The sequence below is a fragment of the Sus scrofa genome, chromosome 5, assembly GCF_000003025.6.
Source record: "Sus scrofa isolate TJ Tabasco breed Duroc chromosome 5, Sscrofa11.1, whole genome shotgun sequence".
NCBI lineage: Eukaryota > Metazoa > Chordata > Mammalia > Artiodactyla > Suidae > Sus > Sus scrofa.
In genome coordinates this window covers 99,990,615-100,014,532 of record NC_010447.5, presented here as the reverse complement: position 1 = coordinate 100,014,532, position 23,918 = coordinate 99,990,615, and the positions used below count along the sequence as shown (strand labels likewise).

General features: G+C 35.6%; 1 protein-coding gene across 25 annotated transcripts in view; it reads right to left on the bottom strand.

Annotated features, from left to right (window-relative positions):
- The window catches only part of PPFIA2 (PTPRF interacting protein alpha 2), a 460,439-nt gene that overhangs the window by 264,497 nt on the left and 172,024 nt on the right, over positions 1 to 23,918 (bottom strand). Inside the window, exon 1 of one of the 25 annotated variants that reach the window (XM_021093052.1) lies at positions 10,043 to 20,166. The exons of the other annotated variants lie outside the window; for them this stretch is intronic. The gene's annotated coding sequence lies outside the window, so the exon portion shown is untranslated. Of the gene's footprint in view, positions 1 to 10,042; positions 20,167 to 23,918 lie in introns of those variants that run through there. 25 annotated transcript variants of the gene reach the window in all.

The window sequence follows — 23,918 nt, the reverse complement described above, 5'->3', positions numbered from 1 at the left end:
TTGTCCATTTTTTCTAGGTTGTCAAATTTGTTGGCATATAATTGTTCATAGTATTTTCTTATTTTATTTTTTGTATTTCTGCAGTATCCATTGAGATTTCCCCTTTTACAAATCCTATTTTGTTTATTTGGGTTTTTTCTCTCCTCTTCCTGGTGAGTCTGGCCAGAAGTTTGTCAATTTTGTTTACCTTTTCAAAGAATGAGCTCTTGGTTTATTGACTTTTTTCCTACTGTTTTTTAAATCTCTATTTTTTTGATTTCCTCTCTGATCTTTATGATTTCCTTCCTTCTGCTGGCTGTAGGTTTCATTTGTTCTACTTTTTCTAATTCATTTAGGTGGTGATTAAATTGTCGATTTGAGATAGCTTTTAAAATCACACCACAAAAATTAAATACCTAGGAATAAACCTGACCAAGAAGGTGAAAGACATCTATGCTGATAACTATAAAACATTAATCAAGGAAATTAAAGCGGATTCAAAGAAATGGAAAGATATTCCATGCTCCTGAGTTGGAAAAATTAACACTGTAAAAATGGCCATACTACCTGAAGTAATCTATAGATTTAATGCAATCCCTATCAAATTACCCATGACGTTTTTCACAGAACTAGAAAAACCAATCCAAAAATTTATATGGAACCATAAAAGACCCAGAATTGCCAATGCAATCCTGAGGAAGAAAAACCAAGCAAGAGACATAACTCTCCCAGCCTTGAGGCAATGTTACAAAGCTACAGTCAACAACACATTGTGGTACTGGTACCAAAACAGACATACAGACCAATGGGAAAGAATAGAGAACCAAGAAATAAACCTAGACACCTATGGTCAATTAATCTTTGACAAAGGAGGCAAAAATATAAAATGGGAAAAAGACAGTCTTTTCAGCAGTTGGTACTGGGAAAACTTGAAAGTCACATGTAAATCAATGAAACTGGAACACAGTCTTGTACTACGCAGAAAAATAAACTCAAAATAGCTTAAAGACTATATGGGAACTAAAGAGTTCCTATATGGTGCAGCAGAAATAAATCTGATTAGGAACCATGAGGTTTCAGGTTCAATCCTGATGTTGCTCAGTGGGTTAAGGATCCATTGTGGCCGTGAGCTGTGGTGTAGTTTGCAGATGTGGTTTGGATCTAATGTTGCTGTGGCTCTGATGTGGGGTGGCAGCTATAGCTCTGATTGGACCCCTAGCCTAGGAACCTCCATATGTTGTGGGTGTGGCCCTAAAAAGCAAAAAAAATAAAATAAAATAAGACACCATCGAACTCCTAGAAGAGTAGAGGAATAAGCAAAACATTCTCTGACATCAACCTTACAAATGTTTTCTTAGATCAGTCCTCCAAGAAAACAGAAATAAAGGCAAAAATAAACCAATGGACCTAACTGACAAGCTTTTGCACAGCAAAGGAAACCTAAAAAAAAAAACAAACAAAAAGTCAACCTGCAGAATGGGAGAAAATAGTTTCAAATGATGCAAATGACGAGGGCTTAATCTCTGTCTATACAAAAAACTTATACAATTCAACAGCAAAAACAAACAAACAAAAAAAATCAAAAAATGGACAGAAGACCTGAACAGACATTTTTCCAAAGAATACATACAGATGACCAATTAGCACATGAAAAAAATGCTCAATATCAGTAATTATTAGAAAACTGCAAATCAAAACTGCTATGAGGTACCATCTCACACCAGTCAGAATGGCCATCATTCATAAGTCCACAAATAACAAATGCTGAAGGGGGTGTGGAGAAAAGGGAACCCTCCTACATTGTTGGTGTGAATATAAATTGGTACAATCAGTATGGAAAACAGTATTGAGGTACCTCAGAAAATTAAATCTATAACTATCATATGACCAGCAATCCCACTCTTGGGCATATATCCTAACAAAACTTTGCTTGAAAAAGATACATGTACCTGCATGTTCAGAGCAGCACTATTCACAATAGCCAAGACATGGAAACAATCTCAATGCCCATTGACAGATGAACAGAAGATGTATATATACACAATGGAATACTACTCAGCCATAAAAAAGAATAAAATAATGCCATTTGCAGCAACATGGATGGAACTAGAGACTCTCACACAAATTGAAGTGAGTCAGAAAGAGAAAGACCAATATCACATGATATCACTTATATCTGGAATGTAATATATGGTACAAATGAACCTTTCCACAGAAAAGAAATGCATAGACATGGAGAATAGACTTGTGGTTGCCAAGGTGGAGGAGGGGAGTGGGATGGATTGGGAATTTGGGTTTAGTAGATGCAAACTATTGCATCTGGAGTGGATAGACAATGAGATCCTGCTGTATAGCATAGGGAATTATAGTCACTTGTGATGGAACATGATGGAGGATAATGTGAGAAAAAGAATGTGTATATATATGCGTGAGTGCGTGTGTGTGTGTGTGTGTGTGTGTGTGTGTGTGTGACTGGTTTACTTTGCTGTACAGTAGAAAACTGACAGAACACTGTAAACCAACTATAATGGAAAAAATAAAAATCATTTAAAAAAAGAAATAAAGAGAAAAACAGAATCTGAAAAATAGAAAGAAACTCAGAGATCAGCTCCTAGGTTTACTATATCACTTCTGGAATTAACTGAGAATTAATTAAATATGCATAATTAAGGTAATAAACGTAAGGGACACATATCCTGGGAACTATGTTGCTCAGTTTCCTAAAAGGTCGGCATTATCTTTAAATCACTCTTGGCTCCCAACCACAACCTTTGGCCACAGTTGGGTAAAAATAATCTTCTGAAGTAAAAGCAGCCATGACATTTGCTGGATAGAAACTTATAACTTTGGTGGTCTGGCTTTAACAGGTGAGTTAATCCAATCAAATTAGAGATTTAGAGATTGTTACTAGTGAGCTGTAGACTTTACAGGTGGAAGGTTATGTACCCTGAGCTTCTGGCTTGGATATTTTCAGGCTGTGCAAACTGATGACTAAGCCAATTTGAAGAAAAAGGAGGATAGAACAGACATAAAAACAGAAAGTGAGATAACAATCATGCAATCCCTAAGAGACTGTTCATGCAGCTCAGCTCCCAGGTCTCTTTATGAGCTGCCAGTTCTCATAAAGTCAGGTAATCCTTTCACACCCACCTTTGGATTTCATGATATCCTTTAAATTTTACAAATCACACTCCTATTCTTGATTTAGTTCACATGTATCAGGTGCATGCAATCACTCGGAGAGAAATGCAATAAATCAATAATCAAGCACATAATATACTATGAAGTTAGAATTTTATTCTATTCTATATACAAAAGAAATCCCAATTTCATGAATATCTGGTTAACTGAAGCACACCTCCTTCATATACTGTCTATTCCATTTTCAGAATTTTAGCTATGCATATTAGCATGTTCCTGATATTATGATGAAATTATCAAAGCATGAATTATGCCTGTTGTTTGTTTCCCCCCCATCCCTACATAACCACCTACTCTTTAGTGTCATACCCTGGAATGCTTTTAAGTTTTCTATATGCATCTTCCCCTCTCTCAACATATTAACCAAAGCAGCTTTTTCCTGATATAAGCAAAAGCCCCTTTATCTCAACCAAGGCACTGTATCCATTTATCAAATATCCTTTAAGAGTTTTCCATTAATAGTATGCTTCTCATGTACCTGGTTATTAGCCAAAATTTAGCTGACATTCCAACTTTGTATCATAACATTGATATGAAATTCTGTGAAGGGGCACTTAGCCTTCTGAACAAAATAGGGCTCAGTTTCATATTCAATGTCACCAACTACTTGGCCGAAAGAAGAGATGAATAAAGTACAGTGTATAAGTATGATGAAAAGGACACTGGTTAAATGTTCAAAGTTCTTATGCCTATAGATATTCAGTATGGCACTGTTATAAAAAACTCAGCAACAGTTTAATATAAAAGGATATTTCTCCAAAGATCATTTATGATTCTAGGTCTATAAAATTTATACACATATTCCTTAAATGGTGTATATCGCCAATACTATTCTTTACGCTCAGGTTATTAAAAAACAAACAAACCCAAAAGTGCAACTAGGAAGACTTCAAAATCTATAGCATGTAAGTGCATGTATATTATATTCAGTTGTAGACTTTCCATAGTGATTTTCTACTACTTATGAACTATCAAAACTTGTAAAGGTTGAATGGCAATGAAATTACATGAAAAAATGCACTGAATTAGAAGAGTCCTATAAAAGTGTACTATGTGTGAAGTAAAAATTATAAATTATCAATGTTATAACAACAATCCTCCTCAGTTATAATGGTTCTGAAATTCATGTCTTCTTTCAGGTCACTGTCCTATCCAATTGTCCTATCTTATTTCCTAGTGACCTTGAATCATATCCTATTTATCTTTCAATCATAACTTACTTGCTGGACTTTTTTAATCAAATAAAAGAAGGAATACAATTAAGGAGGCCAAACTTTTGAAATATTTTCAATGTATTTCCGTTTTTGGAAATTAAATTGCTTCCTTGTTACTTTTCATTATTTTAGAATTATTTAAGAGAAATCCATGAGGGGACCCCAAGGACTAAAAATTCGTAAGTGAACTTTGAGTTTGAAACTTAACTAAGAAATTCACAGTAGACTTTCACAAGGGAGAGCACAGCGTTTTCTAGGAACCACCAAAGAGAGTTTACATCTGTCAAAAACCAGAGCTGAGATGAGAGACCATGACGTTAGAAGAAAGAGCATATAAATACCAACAGATCTAAGTGGCGTGAATCAATTCAGGTTGGCCAGAGAAACTGACCATCTTAGGGAAATTTCCTGCTTCTCCTTGCGCAGTCTTGGCAAGCCACAAGGCCCTCAGAGAAGCCTCAGTTTTACCAGGTGCTATGGTCCCACGATACAACAAGGTAATGACAGGAGAAATCACCTACATGAATAAACATGACAGCAAGAACAGCACATCTGGCACACGCCAGCCTAAAGTAGGGGCTGTGTAATTGAAATCTTCAAGGCAATGGAAATCAGTGGACATCTAGAAGTTCTGGGAATGCTGGTGGATGTCAAGAGGCCTGGGCTAAAGACAAGAGCATTCCAGATTTGGGGACCTTTTGACAAGAGGCAAAGGCCAGGTCTAGAGTCATTAGCACTGAATAATTATGTACAAGTTATTCACTTTGTTCTTTTTCTATGATACTATCACCCATTTCTACACATGAGGAAAGAAAGGCTCAAGAACAAAAGACATCCATTATTAGGAAATAAGGGCATTTATAGGACTTTTATATTTAGGAATTGTACAAAAAATTAAGTTCTATTACAAGACTTCCAACTTGAAAAATTCACTCATGTGGCCTTTGTTGTAGCCCAGAATAAATCTATAGTTTATGTAGAAAAGAAATAAAATACAAGGTAACAACTAGGAAAAAAGCATCAGCAAAGAGCGCTTTTAGTCACTTCACTAACTTAGGCAAGTCATAAAAAAATGAGCAAAGGCAGATTTTCAAATTTGCTCCTTAAATTCATTTGCACACATCACCAAAGCTAAGTCTTCAGTGAAAATATGAGAACTAGAAATATAGTCAGCATCTCAGGGTGTGTAGGATCCTCTATTGGAATTAATTATCGAAGCACTTAAAATTCATCAAGAATCACAACAAAGTTGACAGCTATTATTTAATTCCATATCAGCTTAGCTGAAGGTAAACATGAAATAAGATAAAAGTATTATCCGTTCTGAACTATCAACACAGCAATCCTAACTGGCTTAGTATAATTTCCAAATTTTACACTTACATACTCACGGACATTTAATATTCCATACACTTTATAACTTTGATCTAAGACTCTTATTATGCTCTATAAATAGTATTTAATTGTATATTCTAAACTATTTGAGTACTATACTAAAAAGTACTAGCAACCTTTTTTTTTTAGCTACCAGCTAAAGACTTCTTATGTTTCCCCCAATAACTTTATTAGATTAAATAAAACACAGAAACATTTTTAAAAAGCCATGAATGGTTCCCCGCCAGTGCCTGGCAAATTTATGGTTTTTAGATCAGCAAATATTAATTTATCAAGAACATACTGTTTGTACAATATAGCCAAAAAACGTAAGTGGAAAGTAGGAGAAAGAATTAAAAGTAAGTAGCTCCCAGTAAAGCATTCAAATAAGCACATATGTATTTTATAGATGAAACAAAGGGTTTAATCTTAAACGGTCACAGATAAAACAGCAATAGAGATGATTATCTGATATGCATTAAGGTTTTTAAAAAAATCTCTGCTGGGACAATTATGTAATAGAGGAAATTCAGCATCTACACATTTGACTTACACATCCAATTTTTTTTCACGAATCCTCCCCATTGCCCATCCAGACACTGTCTCCAAATCTTTAACTCCCTAACTTTTAAGAAAAAAAGAGAGAGAAAAGGAAGTAAAGGAGGTAAGGGAGAAGAGAGAAAAGTACCAAGTGCACCTACCACTGAAGACACACAAGAATACACTCGCTCTTTCTCAACCTGTGCTTTGCCCGAGCAGGACCCAGTAATTAGACTCTCTCCTGCTAACATTTTGTAGATCATTTACTCCTATAACCTCAATGTCTGAAATATGTGCCTATACCACCTGGAAAATGCAGATGGTCTTGATAGACAATTTATTCTACTATCAACGTACCTTCTAGCGCACAGACCACAAACTATTTTAGAATCCCTTCTTCTTCGATAGTGAGATCTTTGTTTCACCAGTGATTTCCAGGTTCCGACACAGTGCTTGGCCTGTGCAGATACTCACTCTGAACAAATGACTGGAGCTCTGAGGAGAAAGAGAGCTAGCTGACTGGCTATGAAGGATCTCAAGATGTGACATTTCCTTACTAAATCATCCCTAGATCAACACCTCCCCCACCGTCTTGTAGGATTAAAAGTCTGATTTTGGACAGCATGCTGAGAGTGGACCCACATCTGAAACTTAGACTTGCATCATCCATACTCATAATGTGACGATAAGCCTAAGTGCCAAGGAGTGTATAGCAGGCATCACAGCGTGTGACGAAGGTTCGAACCCTTGGATCAGGTTTTTATTGAGTCAATTGTTTTCATGCCCACTAGCTGCTAGTGTTGGAAACTTCCTTTAGCCCAAGGAGCCTGTTTCCTCATTTGTAAAATAAGCACAATAGTATTTACCACAAAGGTTTGTTTGAATATTAAGGAAAAAATAAGGAAAAAATATAGCAAAACATTGCATGGTCACAGTAAGCAGGAAATGTTGCTATTATCAGGACAATAACAAGGCAAACAAAGAAGATGAAGCTGTGGATTTTAATGACTATTTAATTCCTTCATTAAATATATTCAGTGCCAGGAATTATTCTAAAGGTTTGGCTATATCCATGTACAAAACATTATGGGGTTTATGTTATGGTGGAGAGAGAGATAAGTTTTAAAATTTATTAAATGTTTATTTTACATGACAAGAGAAAAGCGGATAGGTGCTTTGGGAAAAAATAACAGGAAGTACAGTGCGATTGGAAATGCTGAGGATGAGGAGGGGAAAGGGTTTCAATTTTAAGTTGGGAAATCCCAGGAGGTCTCATTACGAAGATGGAATTTGAATGAAGATTTGAAGGAGGTGAGCATGTGCATGTCAGGCATAAAAAACATTCTAGAAAATTACAGGAAACAGCACCTGCAAATGCAAAGCATAGGAAACAGCACATGAAAAGGTCCTAAGGTATAAAGTCCTGCCGTTTTCGTGAAGCGGATGGAGGCCCGTTTTGCCAGAGTGGAGTAAGCGAAGCAGAAGATAGTCTGAGGTGAAGTCAAAGGATAAGTTGGGTTTTACAAGTTTTTCAAGATTCTGAGTTTTATCTGGAGTGAGATAGGGAGGTTTTGTAAAGTTTAGAATGCAAAAATTGTGACAACTGACAGTTTTAACATCCCTCTGACTTCCACGTTAAGAATAGATTGTATTCATCTGTCGATGGGCATTTAGGTTGTTTCCATTTGGCGAGTATCTTTTTCAAGGAACGTTTTGCCCAGACATATGCCCAAGAGTGGGAATGCTGGGCCACAAGGTTGTTGTATTATTTAGTTTTCTGAGGTACCTCCATACTGTTCTCCAGAGTGGTTGTACCAATTTACATTCCCACCAACAGTGCAGGAGGGTTCCCTTTTCTCCACATGCTCTCCAGCATTTGTTATTTGTTGACTTGTTAATGATGGTCATTCTGACTGGTGTGAGGTGGTACCTCATATACATTTTGATTTGCATTTCTCTAATAATTATTGATAATGGGCTTTTTTCTTCATGTGCTTATTAGCCATCTGCATATCTTCTTTGGAGAATGGATTAAGAAGATGTGGTATATATACACAATGGAATACTGCTTAGCCATAAAAAAGAACAAAATAATGCCATTTGCAGCAACATGAATAGAACTATAGACTCTCATACTGAGTGAAATAAGTCAGAAAGAGAAAGACCAATACCATATGATATCACTTATATCTGGAATATAACAGCACAAATGAACATTTCCACAGAAAAGAATAGTATTTACCACAAAGGTTTGTTTGAAACCTTTGTGGTAAATACTATTTACCACAAAGAAACTCATGAACTTGGAGAAAGGCTGTGTTTGCCAAGGGGGAGGGGGAGAGAGGGATAGACAGGGAATCTGGGGTTAATAGATGCAAACTATTGCCTTTGGAATGACAAGCAATGAGATCCTGCTGTATAGCACTGAGAACTGTATCTAGTCACTTGGGATGGACCATGATGGAGGATAACATGAGAAAAATAATGTATATATGTATGTGTGACTGGATCACTTTGTTGTACAGAAGAAAATTAATGGAACACTGCAGTTCCCGTCCTGGTGCAGTGGACACAAATCCTCAACACTGTGAGGCTGAGGGTTCGATCCCTGGCCTTGCTCAGTGGGTTAAGGATCTGGCATTGCTGTGAGCTGTGGTGTAGGTCGGCAGATGTGACTTGGATCTGGTGTGGCAGTGGCTGTGGTGTAGGCCGGCAGCTGCAGCTCCAATTGGACCTCTAGCCTGGGAACCTCCATATGCTGCGGGTGCGGCCCTGAAAAGACAAAAAAACAAAACAAAACAAAAAACTTAATAGAACACTGTAAACCAACTATAATGGAAAAAAAATATAAAAATCATTTTTAAAAATAGAATAGATTGTAGCAGGACAAGAGCAGAGGCAGGTGTGGAGTGTATAGTTAGAAGATTTACTGGCATAATCCAGATGAGAGATGCTCTCTCAAAGAGGGAGCGGGAGGGAATGAAAGATATAGAAAATCAGATTTCTGGATGAACTGCATTGTGTAAAAGAAAGAAATTAAGAATGATTTAAAGTTTTCTACAGTAATATATTAGAATTGCATAATCATCACCTAAGATGGGGAAGTCTCCAGGGGCGCGGTTTGGAGGCAAAGTTCACAAGTTCTGTTTTTGGCCATGTCAAGCATGAGATGCCTATTAGAAATAGAAGTGAAGAGCTTAGGTATGCCTTTTGATATATGTGTCTGAAGTGCAGGAGAGAAATACATATTTGAGAACACTTGGCTTACAAACAGCATTTAGAGCCATGAGATAGGATCACACCTGATGAGATCATCATGTGACCTGGAACTGGGCTCTTTAGTATTTAAGTATCAGGAGGTGTGGAGAAGGGGACATGCCAGGAAAGGAAATTGAGAAGGAAGAATCAATGAAGTAAGAGAAAAACTTAGTGTGGTTTTCCCTCAATGAACATTGATGGCATCACAAGAGAATTTGCTAGAAATGCAATTCTGTGACTCTACTCACACCATAAGCAATCAGTAACTTCAGGTGCTGCCTAGCAATGTGTACTTTAATAACTCTTTTAGATGATTCTCACACATGCTTAGGTTTAAGACAACTCTATAAAGGACAGCCAGATTTGGGATAAAAATGGAGGAAGCCACATTGACTCCTTATAGGCTGAAAAACTATCACTGAGCCTCTGTGAAGAACTCAACAGTTCACCAAATACAGTACTAAATAGTTACTTACACTCTAATGCTCCAAGATGCTGCTCTTAGATGAATGCTTTTACTTGCTTTCATATTCCTTTTTTCTCAAGTTCCATTTCTTTTCGGTTTGATTGCTTGGAGCAAGTTTTATTTTCCCAAGTTGATTTCACCAACTTCAATGTCTTTTATGAAATCTGTTGTAAGCCGCTAAAACTTAACCAGAGTTTTACTCAGCCAGGGATAATTAGCATTCGAAAAGAGAAGCTTGCTTACCCAAAAGAGTTCCCACAGTCAGGGGGAGAGTGGAGAGAGAGGAAGGGCAAGCTAGTAGAAGTTTGCGTAAATTCCCAGCCTTAAGCAGATTCTATATTCCTCATCAACTACTTCTCCTGCCTTCCCAAAACACATAACGAAACAATATGACAAACAGCATGAGAATAAAACACAAACACCTGACAGATACTTTGACGTTCTTTTTAATATTTAAAGAAGGAAGAGAGATTTATTATGAGAGTTAGCAATTAGAAATGGAAAGAACTGTTTGATATTAGCTCAATAACCAATTTGGGGAAAGTGACCTCTCCACGTTCAGCAATAAATATGTATACAACTAGAAAACCTTCCCTGCAAACTCACCTTGAAGGGTGAGATGGGTATGAAACAATGCTTTGTCAAATAAGAACTAAGTGAAGATTAAGTTGCTATTAAAACAGATGGAAGAAATTATTTCTTGTTAAAGAAAGAAACTTTGAAATGGGGATTTTTATCAACCATACTATTAAATAAGGAGAGCTCTTTAATTGGGGCTTTAAAAATATTTTTAAGGTCATAATGCATATATCTCTGCATTCCTTTGTGTTATTATTGTTCAAAACAGAGTATTCAAAACAAAAATTTTATACTCCAACAAATACTTGTATTAAAAAAATATAGCATTTTAGAATTCTAAGATATTTTGGTGCATTTCAATGAGAATAACACACAGAAAAGTAGAGAAATAATAGGACAGATGGCCTGAACCAATCAAGGTTTTCGAGATGTCTCATATTTCCATATCAATTTTAGATCTCCCTTTTGGAAATAAAAATTTACATGTCACAGATACAATTAAAGCCTGTACCTCCTCACTAGTCCTCCTTCATCTCCTTCTCCAAGGATACACAGTATCCTGACGTTGGAGTATGTTATTCTCATAAGGATTCTTGCACATCATACACATATGTAGGGATTCAAAAACAACATATAGTATCATTCTGGGTTTAAAATGTGCATAAGTAACTTTTTTACCTAACATTAAGTTTTTGAAATGTATCAGTCTAGATACATATAGTTGTAGTTCATTTGTTTTCATTGTTAAGTAGTCTTCTATTATAAGAACAAAACAGTTTCTACATTCTGTTACAGAGAAATCAGGTCATTTCCACTTTTTTTTTCTTCTTGCATTACAATCAGTTCATTGGCAAGCATTTTTTTTAATGAGTACTATTCAAATGAATTCAGCTGTAGGAAATTGTCCATGGCACCGTCAAATCTGACAGTCCTGTCCCTGAGCCCCTCCTCAACAGCTGTCCACACTAATGCAACATAATTTTATGTAAAAATTAACATTTCTATAAGAACTTCCCTTGAAAGGAGTTGTCTTTTGTGGCAGGGACTCCAGTGCCAAAGGAAAAATCATAAACTCCAAGAAGAAATACACAACACAATAAATTTGGTTTTGTGGCTCCCCATGTGATCTTGACAGTATCTGTGACAATCTGAAAAAGGCTTGATTTTCTTTCACAGGGAGTTAAAAAAAAAAAAAAGGACTTTTGAAAAAATTGTTATTGCTGAACAAAAAGTTCCCATTTTCAGTATTAATCAGATTGACTATGTCTTTAAAATGATCAGTAAAAAAAAAAAAAGACTAATACTGTCTTGAATATTCAGGATATATGTGATTGGACCTCTGGGATAAAGACACCTTTTCTTGAGTTGACTTGCTCCAGGCTACAACTTATAATTTTGAAACTGCTATACATATATAATGGTACTGAACAATTAAGTAAATGAATGGCTGATGGTGACAACCAGGTCTCTCTCTTGGAGTGAGAGGCTATAGAGAAGCAAGAAATAAGACCAGAATAATTTGCATCAGGGTTGGAGACACCAGTATGAATTCATGCTTAGCATAAGAGAGATATAGATCAATATTGTAGTGGGATAATTCACGAGCTTTAAAAAGATGTGTCTGTCCTATTTCCTAGAGCCTGTGAATATTACCTTATTTTGCAAAAGAAGTGATTAAGAGGAGCTTGAGAGGTGCTTATTCTAGCTCATCCTGTGGCCCTAACCACAATCACACGTATTAGACATGTAAGAGACAGCAGAGGAAGGTTTGAGACAAGAGGAGGCAATGAAAATACAGAAACAGAGATTGGAGTGATATGACCCAAACCAATGGGTGACCAATGAATGCCTAGACCAACCAAAAGCTTGAAGAGGCAAGAAGGGAATTATCTAGAACCATGGAACAAAGTGAGGCTCTCCCTCAATTTTGGATTGTGTTTCCATTTCGGGCTTCTAGCTTCCAGAATTTGAGAGAATACATTTCTGTTTTTTAGTGCCCTTCAGTCTGTGGTAATTTTTTATGGAGCCATAGGAAACTACTACAGATGTATCTACCCATCTACCCATCATCTTTGGTCTAAATAGGTATCTTGATATATATCTTTGTGGATAGATAGATTCATATGCACATATGTAATTGCTCTTTCAGTTGAGAGGACCTAGAAGGAATGACACCCAGTAGCAAAGGGAATGCTGACTAGACCCTATTTTATTTGAAAACATTGAAAAGTCTAACTACCAATGACTCAGTATAACTTACCTCATTAGTCACACTCACAGAAATCCTGTATATAAGGAAAGGCATCTAACACAGTTGTCATATCCAGACATGTTCAGACATTTACATATTTAAGTACAGGCCATTTATGATGCATTACTTTCTTTTATATTTCTTCCATATTTCAGTTAGAATTTATATTGACATTAAAAATATTTACATGAATTATATTTTGTAGGAATTTCACCTTAGAAAGTAAAATAGAGCATCACATTGGAAAGCACTGGATTTATACACGTCAGGGTTGTAGGGTCTAGAAAGTTTGAACAACACTGGTCCAGGAGATTCTGCTCCTGTGATTGTTTTCTTCTGCATGATGGAAAGAGTTAGCAGGTTGTGACTCCTTGGTTCCTAATCATGCCCTAAGCCTGGCAGTGAGAAGTGTGGCAGATGCTGGGGGTGGGTGTGCTGGAAGGGAAAAGAAAAAAATATCTTCCAGTACCTAGATTTTGGTGTTGGCAATAAAATTATTTGTCCATGACAAAGTGCATTTATCTTTTATGGGGATTGTGCTCACTTTATGGAATTATGTTCACTTTAAATTAACTATAAACCTAACATATTGAATAAGTTTCAATTGCATTTTGTTTTTTTACCAAAAATATACTGATCGATCATATGTTTTGAATGTATCAAATCCAGGCGCCAAAAGTCTATTTCTGAGCCTCAGCCTAAAGCAAAATTTTATACTCTTCACTTTTTGGTAACTGTTAACTTATTGATTAACTTGTAAATGGATCAGCTATATATTTAATTGAAGAGGTAACAAAATTAGGGAAAGATCAGAGAGAATTACACATTTGAGCTATATTCCACCATGGCTTGTTATAATGTTCTTTTACAAACTATTAAAATTCTATGTGACTAATATTTTAATAAGGAAAACAGGAATAATAACAGATCTCTAATTTTAGGAACAGTAACAAGTACCTAGGGAAAATCTAACAAGGAAATAAACAGAACAGCCAATTCTGTTTTTCTGGCTAAGGACTAAAAAATTAAAAAAATGAGAATTAGAGTATTTATTTTCCTTTAAACAATGACAGTATTAATTAATGACTCCTGTAGCCTCAGTTAGGAATTATAAGGGCAGTCATTAAACTAATGTTAAAATAGATAACTATGATTTTTACACAAAAAGACTTGCATGTGTTTATTATAGAGCTATAATATTACATTTGCAAAGAAAATACTTGTCATTCCTAAGCTTTAGTTGGTAAGCTTTTTATTAGCAAAAGTATAAGGAAGCTTAGTTTCCCACAAGATAAATAAAGAGCAGAAATCAATGTCTGTGGACCATAGCTTGCCTCCACATTAAGTAGTGAATCATACTCTTCCATCTGTCCCAACCCAAATGCATCCTTTCAAAACACATGCCTCTCTGGAAAGAACATTGCCACATACATTTATTACTGCTTTCATTTACCAGTTCTAGCTTTGCCTCCATCTTCCTAGAACCTTCTGTCCTTTAGTGATGTGCTGAGTAAGCTTTATTGGAAAGATTCCAGTCACTACCATTCATAATCGGAGGTAGCATTTGAATTGACAAGTGAAGAATTTATGTTTTCTAAGAAAAAAAATCTACTTTTAAGATATTTAATGATAGACACTACACACTAGAGAAATTGACAGGCGTGTTACCTTCTATAAAAACATGACCCAGATGTCAAGGGAGGTCTTTTTCGTTCTGAGATTTCAATAATATTGACGATTCTCACCATACCATGCTCTGTGGGAAGTTCAGCGTGTTCCCCTTGATGTTTCTAAAAACACAGGATTGTTCCTTCTCACAATAACCTCTTCACTTCAAACTTTTAGTAGTCTCATTGAATTCTTGAATATGGCCCTTTTCCTAAGTAGTCTCAACACATCATTTGCATTATGCATTTGCATGTTTAATAGATAATAAACAAGAGAAATCTCAGAATAAATAACTGCAATGCATAGTAACAGCAGAATAAATAATAGTAACCCGAATATAGGCAGTTTTATTCTGAAATGTTATTTAGTCACTACTCCCCCACATCACTGTGAATTTGTTGCTGTCCAGTCGACCATTTTCCTGTTCTCCACACCCACAGATCTCAAATAACTAATTATAAAAAGCAATTTACTTGTTTCTATCTATCCCAAAGCAGCCTCTGACCATTTTATCTTAATAAAAATCTGAGCCATTAAGATACATTCTGAAGCAAAGACAGTTTTCTTCCTGAGACAAGTTTGTGAACTTCTTGGTAAAACAAATACTTATAAAAAAACATTTCTAATCTTTCATCTCAAGTAACTAGGCCAATTAATTAGCACTAGACCCAGGAGATAAAGACTAAGTGACAATTTTTTGCCCTTTCAAAATGCAGGAAGATAGACAAGTGAAATAGCTTACCTACAATGCACAAAGTGCTGTAATAGAGATGTATGGGGTGGTTAAGACGCAGGGAAATCCAGAGATTACAGCTCATGGCCTAAGGGAAGATTCACACACAGGAAACTCCTGCTCTGAGCTAACTCTTCAGGGGTGGATAACAATTTGCTAGGCATTTTGGATGTTAAGGCATTTCAGACCCAGGGAAGATCATTTGTAAAATCATGGAAGTAGTTCGTTTGGAAAAGGAGTAATGGGATATTTTTGATGGGGTATGTGCCAAGGGATGGGGTACAATCCACCAGAAAGTAGGGGATTAAAGTGATATACTCTGAGGATCTAAGTAAAGCAGATAGAAGTAAAGGCGTTTAAGAGGATTTGGACAGAAACAAGCTTCCTGTTCAGAACCTGGTGTCAGCGGACTCTGAGGATGCTGGGTGAGGTCGCTCCTCAGAGCAGAGGAAGAGTACTATTGAACGGTGGTTTTTAACTCGGCATTTGAGTTGAGCTAATCTTGATATGCACATCAGATTTTTTTTAGTACAACTGTAAGTCAGAAATACAGATGACTTTGCTATGCCACTAGTACATAAGAGGGAGTGAAGGAAAATGTGTGGGTAAAAACATGAAGAAAGAACATGTAAATGAAAAGATCAGTGGACAAAAAGTGAGCTCTGAATAAAATCAACACGTAATGGCTAAAGAAAGGAAGAGCCTGAGCTAGGAAAAAGTTTGAGAAGGAAATGGATAGCGCCAGAAAATTGAGATGTCTCAGAACACCAATGAGAGAATTCAAGAAAGCAGGACTTATCCACAGAGATAAATGATGCATTGAAATCAGTGAAAAATCTTCACTGAACTTGGCAAGAAGAAGGACAAAGAACACGGTGAAGGAAATTAGTTTGCATGATTAGGGTGAGCACAGATTACAGTGAGTAGAATATGACCAAACTAGAAATATACACTCAGAATTTGATGTCAACATATCAAGGCCAAAACAACAAGATTTAGCATTTAGCAGATGGTCAACAAAAGCTTGTGGGGATAACTGAATGAAGAGATGAACGACAAACAAAATGCTGGATTTATCCATATCCAAAATTAAATTCCTAAAATATAAATAGCAGGCGCTGCATTGCTAAATTTAGTAAACTTCATTACATTATAATATGATAATATTCAGAGGAAGATACTGTCAAAAAAAAGTAATTGATTTTTGGAAGGTTATGTTTTTATAGTTACTTATTTTGGTATTGTAAAAATTTACTTCTAAACATAAATTTTTACTTTATGAAATTCTTAGTTTACAAATAATTTTCTTAATCATATACATAAATAACTTTGCAAATAAGTGTACTCATGTATTTTTTGCCACATCCTTAATTCGTCTCAGTTTTATCTCCCCAAAACCTTCCTCAGGAAGAATAAGATCATACTCTGAAACCATTTTTTTAAATTATATAGTGATTTTTATTTTTTTCCATTATAGCTGATTTGCAGTGTTCCGTCAATTTTCTACTGTATGGCATGGTGACCCAGTTACACATACCTGTGTATATTCTTTTTTCCATCTGGAATCTAACATGTGGCACAAATGAATCTTTCCACAGAGAAGAGAATCATGGACTTGAAACTATTTTTAAAATAAAAATAACCTGATGATTTAATTTAATCCTCTTATTCCGCATGCCCTTTTCTATATGACCACCCTGAGGTCTGGATGAACATGCTGAAGACAAAAATTATAAGAAATAATTCCCGTAGAGCCAATTTTATTTTAAAGAACCCAAACACCTGTTTTTATCATTACTATAATAATATAAATAATACTATGTAACTAAAATTAGTATTGAACTTTAAAATAATTAAACAGTAAGTTGCTCAATAAGATTAGTCAGTATCTCAAAAATTATAGATGGAAGAGTGGACAGTTTAATATGTACACACATGAAACTCCACACTGGGGAAAGGGGGTGGGGACGATAACCCTCTGATCAAGTAAACGCTTCACATATTATAGGGTGTATCCTGTTCCTGAATGCTCTTCTGCAATGTCATCTCACCTCCCAGCATCAAAAGGTGAATGGGGTTTCGTTTCTCTGCCCCCTTGAATCTGGAAAGGGCCTGTGAATTCTCTGACCCACAGCACCGTGGCAGTGAGAGTGTGCCAGCCCCAAGCATAGCCCTTAAGGGACCTGACAAGTTCGGCCTGCTGCTTCTTGTGGCCCTGAACTCAGACTTCATGCAAGACGTTCTGGCAGTGCTGAGAGGGAGGATGCAGAGCAGCACTGAGCTGCTAGACAGGGGAGGAAAAAGCATCTCTGATCTTCAGCCTAGGTGAGACTTCACAGACTCCAGCCCCAACTGCTTTCCGACTGTAACTCCATGAGAGACTACAAGGGAGAATCATCCAGTCACCTCCCAGATAACGAAAAATAGTGATAAATTGTTGTTTCAAGCCAGTATGTTTGTAGTTTTTGTTCAGCAGCAGTAGATATACACACCCATACATATTAATACCCTTTCTAATATTCTGTACCTGTTCTGAGAAATGCATATGAGGTAATGTTAATTTAAAATCTATTTCCATGAATTCAAACTAAAGGTACTATAATTCCAATCTGAAGTATATGGTATATAATACAGTATTTATAATGACAATAATGTGTATAAAATTATTAATGACATGTTATTAGTTAATGAAATCTTATTAAATATCAAAACTATAGCTAAGGAATAACACAAGCATTAATTCTTTTCCTGTTTCTCTCCAAAGGGATTATACCTCATTAATCTGAGATTCTTTGAGCTGATAATCTATAAATCTTAACAGGTACATTTTTCAAAGAGTAACAGACTTTCATTAGGAGAAAATAGTTCTACAGTCATGGGTTTCTGTTATTTGATCTCTTCACTGAGACTTCAACAAAATATAAAACATTACAATTAATTTCATAAAGGACAAGAACAAAGAGCACACATCAGCAAATCAGTAACTTGATAATGAGCTATTTTTCAAAATAAATAATATCACTTTAATTGTAAAATGAGAAAAAATATATCCAGAATCTCAGTCCATGTCTGAGCTTGAGGCTCCGAGTTGTACACACTATAGTCACACTTCTTCTGGATGTTTCATGCTGTTCTCAATAAAATACAAGAGGACCCAGTCAAATCCAGCAGATCCTGAACCTTGCTGCCCATCAGGATACTTCAAGAGTTTTTAGAAACAGAGACCCCCAGGGTTTAACCGTAAATAAACTGAAAAAGAAGTTATTGGCATAGAACTAAGAAATGTTTATGTTCAGAAAGAACCCTGGTGATTCTGGCACCACTGGTCTATGACGAGCCATGATATGGGGAATCACTGGACTCTGGGCTCCTCAGTAACATGCCAACTACATTGCCAAACGATGCACATTACATTTTTATGCTCTCTAGTTATCACTGCTTATTCATCACGATGAAAACAATGATTAGACCACAAACTTTGTGGTGAGATAGTCCAATCATTACTCATTGATAAATGTGTGACAGTTATTTTACCAAAATCATTCCAATGAATCAACAAGAATCTAGGGGTATCAAATGAATAACTCATCATATTATGAATAACAGGATGGGTTTACTGACATTCTAACATTTTAATCCAGCTCCTTGTCAAATTTAATTGACTTTGGATTTGTGATTATTTACAGAATATTTCTTGTAATTTTCCATGGGTTTTTAAAGATGCAAAATTCTGAACTGTTTTTCACCAATTAAATTCAAAAGGTGCTGACTGGACTTAATAGGCTATTCTCGAGTGAAAGCTTGTTGCTTAAGGTGAGATTAGGTAGGTGGTGAAGTGGGGTTTGTCATCAAACAGAAGTGGGGAAATTTGAGCCAGTGTTTAACAAATGTTTGTTAGGTTGTTTTGATTCAACTTACCCCCATACTACCTTTTGTAGCTGGTAAGACATCAAGCAAAAACCTTATCAATGATAATCAATCCATTTAAGAGAAATTCCACCTACAGCCTGAAACCTGGGAATCACCCACTGTTGGGGTCCTTATTACTGGAATTCATGACAGATCTAAGAGAAGCTAAAATGCAAGGTGTACATTAGGTGTACATCTTGCAATTCTTGCATATTTGGATTTTTTATTTATTAGCAAGAATGCTTATCTAATTTTTGTATTCAATAAATTTTGAACTAGCAGATCTCAATTTCTTAAACTGCTGAAATATTTTTATATTTATATAAATGACCTAAGTTATCTTGATGGTTCCTACTTTTTCAAATACAAAGAAGGTATTAAATGAGAAGGGGTTTATCAGGTCTCTTTGATTCTGAAACTCACACACACACCCCTAAGTCTTCTTCACAAAACGAAGTTAAGATTATCTGACCATTCCCGTGTAAATCCTGCCAAGTGTTCTTGCAACCTGGGTTCTTCTGACTGATAACGTCCCCATGTCTAGTCACATTTAGATTTGAGTCACTGTGGAGATCAACTCAATTTACCGCTAAATTGTGATGACAGAGACTGCCAGAAAATTATGAGATACTAGATCTGAGGTCAAAAGGCATACAATTAGGTTCCCTCTCCAAATCAAAGGGAGAGACATTCTTACGTCTTTCTTATGGAACTGTACATTCTTTGATCTACAGCTATGTGTGAGTTATCAGTGATTACTATCTGCCAAATGGACTGAAAGAAAGCTCCAAGAGTGGAGCTACTAGGCCTGCTTTCATTCCTCAGGATATTCCTGTATCAGCGCTTTTTATTTTTTTTTCTTTTCACTCAGGATAGACTTTCAAAATCCCCAAATCCCTGGAGTTCCCATTGTGGCACAGCAGAAACAAAACCGACTAGGAACCTGAGGTTGTGGGTTTGATCCCTGGCCTCGCTCAGTGGGTTAAGGATCCGGCTTTGCTGCGAGCTGTGGTGTAGGTTGCAGATGCGGCTCAGATCTGACAGTTGCTGTGCTGTAGGCCAGCAGTTGTAGCTGCAATTGGACCCCTAGCCTGGGAAACTCCATATGCGTGGGTGCGGCCCTAAAAGGCAAACTAAATAAATAAATATCACACAACAAAGTAAAATTGAGAAATGACAGAATATTTATAGAAACATCCCCAAATCCCCAAACTTTAAAAGCATATTTAAAATCTTTTCTGCTAAAGGTATACAGTATCAAACTCATTATAGTTAGAATTTTTGCATATTTTCTTTTCAGCATACTAGAGTAGAGAAGGATCTTTAAAATTGATCAACTTTAAAAACTTATATAATTGCTATAGTCAATGCTTTCTTATGCAGAGACTTTATCACAAAGGACATCAATTATTCTGGGAAGCAGCAGCATTTCAGCAATTTCCACCAGCTATCATTAAAGTTAGTTTTGTATAGATGAACAGCTACAGTAATTTCCTTTCTCTATTATTTAAGCTAATTCCTGAAAATACAGAAAATCTAGGCCATTACTCAGAGTTAAATAATTTCAGATCATGACTGAGCCTTCTCAAATTAAATAGCATTTAGTTCACTAAATGGATAATTTACTTAAAATATGAATGGTTTAAGAGAATGAATACTTATGCTAAAAATGCACTTACAAAGTTCCTGGCCATAAATTATGTCTCAAATTTTATCACAGGCTCAGGAAAGGTGTCTATAGAAAAGCCATGGTCTCATTTATATGAATAATTTCTAAATGCACCCAGTCTCATATATTGAGATTTGATAAACATCTTATGTTTCTCAAGAGCCAGAGGAATTATTATGGACAAAGAGATCAACAAGCTCTTCAAAGAATAATGGGTTTCCAGTTATAAGAACTGTGCTAGGAATCAGTGGCCCTGGATCATAATTTTACAGTGGTACCATAACTGCTTCCTAATTTGACTTATTTGGTCCTAGAATATGATCAGGTGTGAAATATAGTATTTTTTTTACTTTATCAGAGATGAAATATCTTAATGATACTGTTTAAAATTACATTCAAATGTTTCATGTATATCTCTTAGAATTTTACATAACTAATAAAAACAAAATATCATGTATATTTTGCTTTTCTATTTTATTAGCCATAGAAATTTTCTGACTCTAATTTCTAAAATCTGAAAGATAGAAATAGGGAATTGTACTTAGGTCAAATTTTATAACAGCCATTAACTTAGCTCACCCTTAATTGAATAATTTGTTACTTTAGTGTGTTTATAATTCATGTGTTGATATTGTAGACATATAACACCACAACACTTTGATTTTTGAACAACACAATAAATGATCTTTACTGGAGCAAGAAAATATAGTTATTTAATTAGCTGACATCTAAATGTATCTGGATTTGCAAATATTGGTATTGCAATAAAATCATGTTGCATGTTTTATTTTTTTAGGTTTTTGTTTTTCTATTATAGTTTATTTACATTGTTCTGTCAATTTCTGCTGCACAGCAAAGGGACTGTCATATATATATATATATACACACACATAGATATACACACGCATGATATACATTCTTTTTCTTACATTATGTTCCATCACAAGTGACCAGACTTTGATGCTATCTGATACAGAGTGCAAATAAACAATATTTTAATACAAATCCATTTTTATTGCATTCTGGAAACAGAACATAATGTTGTAAGTGTAGAAATATAATATGTGAGTCTTCATATGTATATATATATGTCATAGACATATACTGTAGAATGGAGGAAAAAAGTTGTAGAAGCTAATTTACTCTCACTGAGGAGAACTGCATACATTTTGGTAAGCTGAAGAACTTCTTGAATCAGAGCCTTGGGACAGCACAATCACAGGGTTTTCCCTGGAACTAGGTAGTCTTATCCGAAATCTGTCATTATAGTAGGAATAATAATAGTATTTTTAAAGTTTCTGAGTCATTATTCTAAATATATACCATTTCTACAAAATCACCTAAAAAGATGATGTTTTACCAGGTTTATCAAGTATGGCTAATTTCTCAAAGGAGATACAGATGATTCACTCAGCCTTACAAGTAAGAAATACTATTGTATCAGGCCCGATTCTTCTCACAACTAAATTGAAATAAATGGAGACATTATCTGTCGTTTTCCAAATGTTGTCTACACATCTCAATTTGTGGAGTTGGACTTAAACCAGTATTTAGAACAAATGAAGGACTGATACATAGTTAACACAATCTGTATGTTTTTACCATAATCCAAATATATTTTCTAATCACTTGTAATTGGAGATAATCTCACCAAGAATAATCAAGAAGTCCAGATAAATAGAAAAACATATAAATCGCCAATGCCGGAACAACCCAGAGGGAGTATTCCCATGCCCCTTATGGAACACGGATGGCCCTGGCATATTGGTCATATGGAGACAAGCCCATCTGAGTGTGACCACTTAGAACTGTAGATCAATGCATATCAGAGTCCGGGAGAGTCAGCCAATTAAGTGAGCAGTAGCTCAAAGAATTTGTTTAGGAGGACTCCTCAGGTATCTCTGGAGACCTTTTAAAATATACTTGAAGATGTCGCTAGCTCTGTGCTAAATATTTAGAATTCTGCCATGGCAATGAGGGCACAGCTGCACAGCTTGTGACATATGGGGTTATTACCGGCCAACTTACACTCTGGCTGGATTTACCTGGGGAAACAGACACTGCAGCGCCTGCTATGAACATACGCGTGCTTCCATTCTATTTCACACAATGGAGTTATTAGTGCCATTTCTAGATGAGTGTGTTGGGTATTGAAAAGGCTGCAATTTCGGCCTTCTGCACTAGAAAAGCACAGACCTTGCTTCCCCACATTTTTGAATTACAATTTGGGGCTATTTGGCTAGCTTAATCCCTTTTCTTAAATTCATTCCAGAGTTAATAGCCCTGAAAATTAAGAAACTTTGAACCTTTTAAAAAATGCTATACTTCATGGAACAATTGAAACAATTTTAAATCACAGGGAGAAAAATGTCATCCTTCATTTCTCTGAAGGAGTGGAGAATGGCTTTAGGATACTCTGTTACAAAACTCACATAATAACAGCTGGCCATATTTCCAAAAAAATGTTAAAGAACCTTTTTTTTCCTTTTATACAAGGAATGTGGTGACAGCAGTATGTGTATGTACATTTGCGTGTGTGTTTTAGGTAGTAATACAATTAAAAGGCAAGAAAAAATGATGCAAGATTGTGATTTCATGCTGTAATATGTTATGGATATCCACAGTTTTATTCATTTGAAAGGAAAACAACTTTTATCCCAAAGTTAAATTAGTGTTTTCCTGTTGGATGACCAAAGTTATGACTTGAAGTTAAAGAAATTTTACAAGTATATGAAATATAACCAAAATGCCATTAAGAGACCCTTTTCCTTAGGGTTTAGTAATTCTAGACTTAAAAATGAGTATCAAAAAATTCACAGAAATAGCAAAAGAAAATAGTATCCTATTTAAGAGGGATATTATAAACTTCTCTAAAATTACAAAGGAAAAATGTTTATTAAATGTTTTTTCATTTTATTTTTTTCTCTCATGATGTTACTTTCTGCTGCAGTCTTCTGGCTGATTTATTTCCCCAGAGTGATGCTGACACACATCTGCTCAAATTAATTAACATCCTATCTCAGTAGACTCATTTAGCTTGAATAAAAACTTCAAATGCTAATTTGCAGGCTGACCTA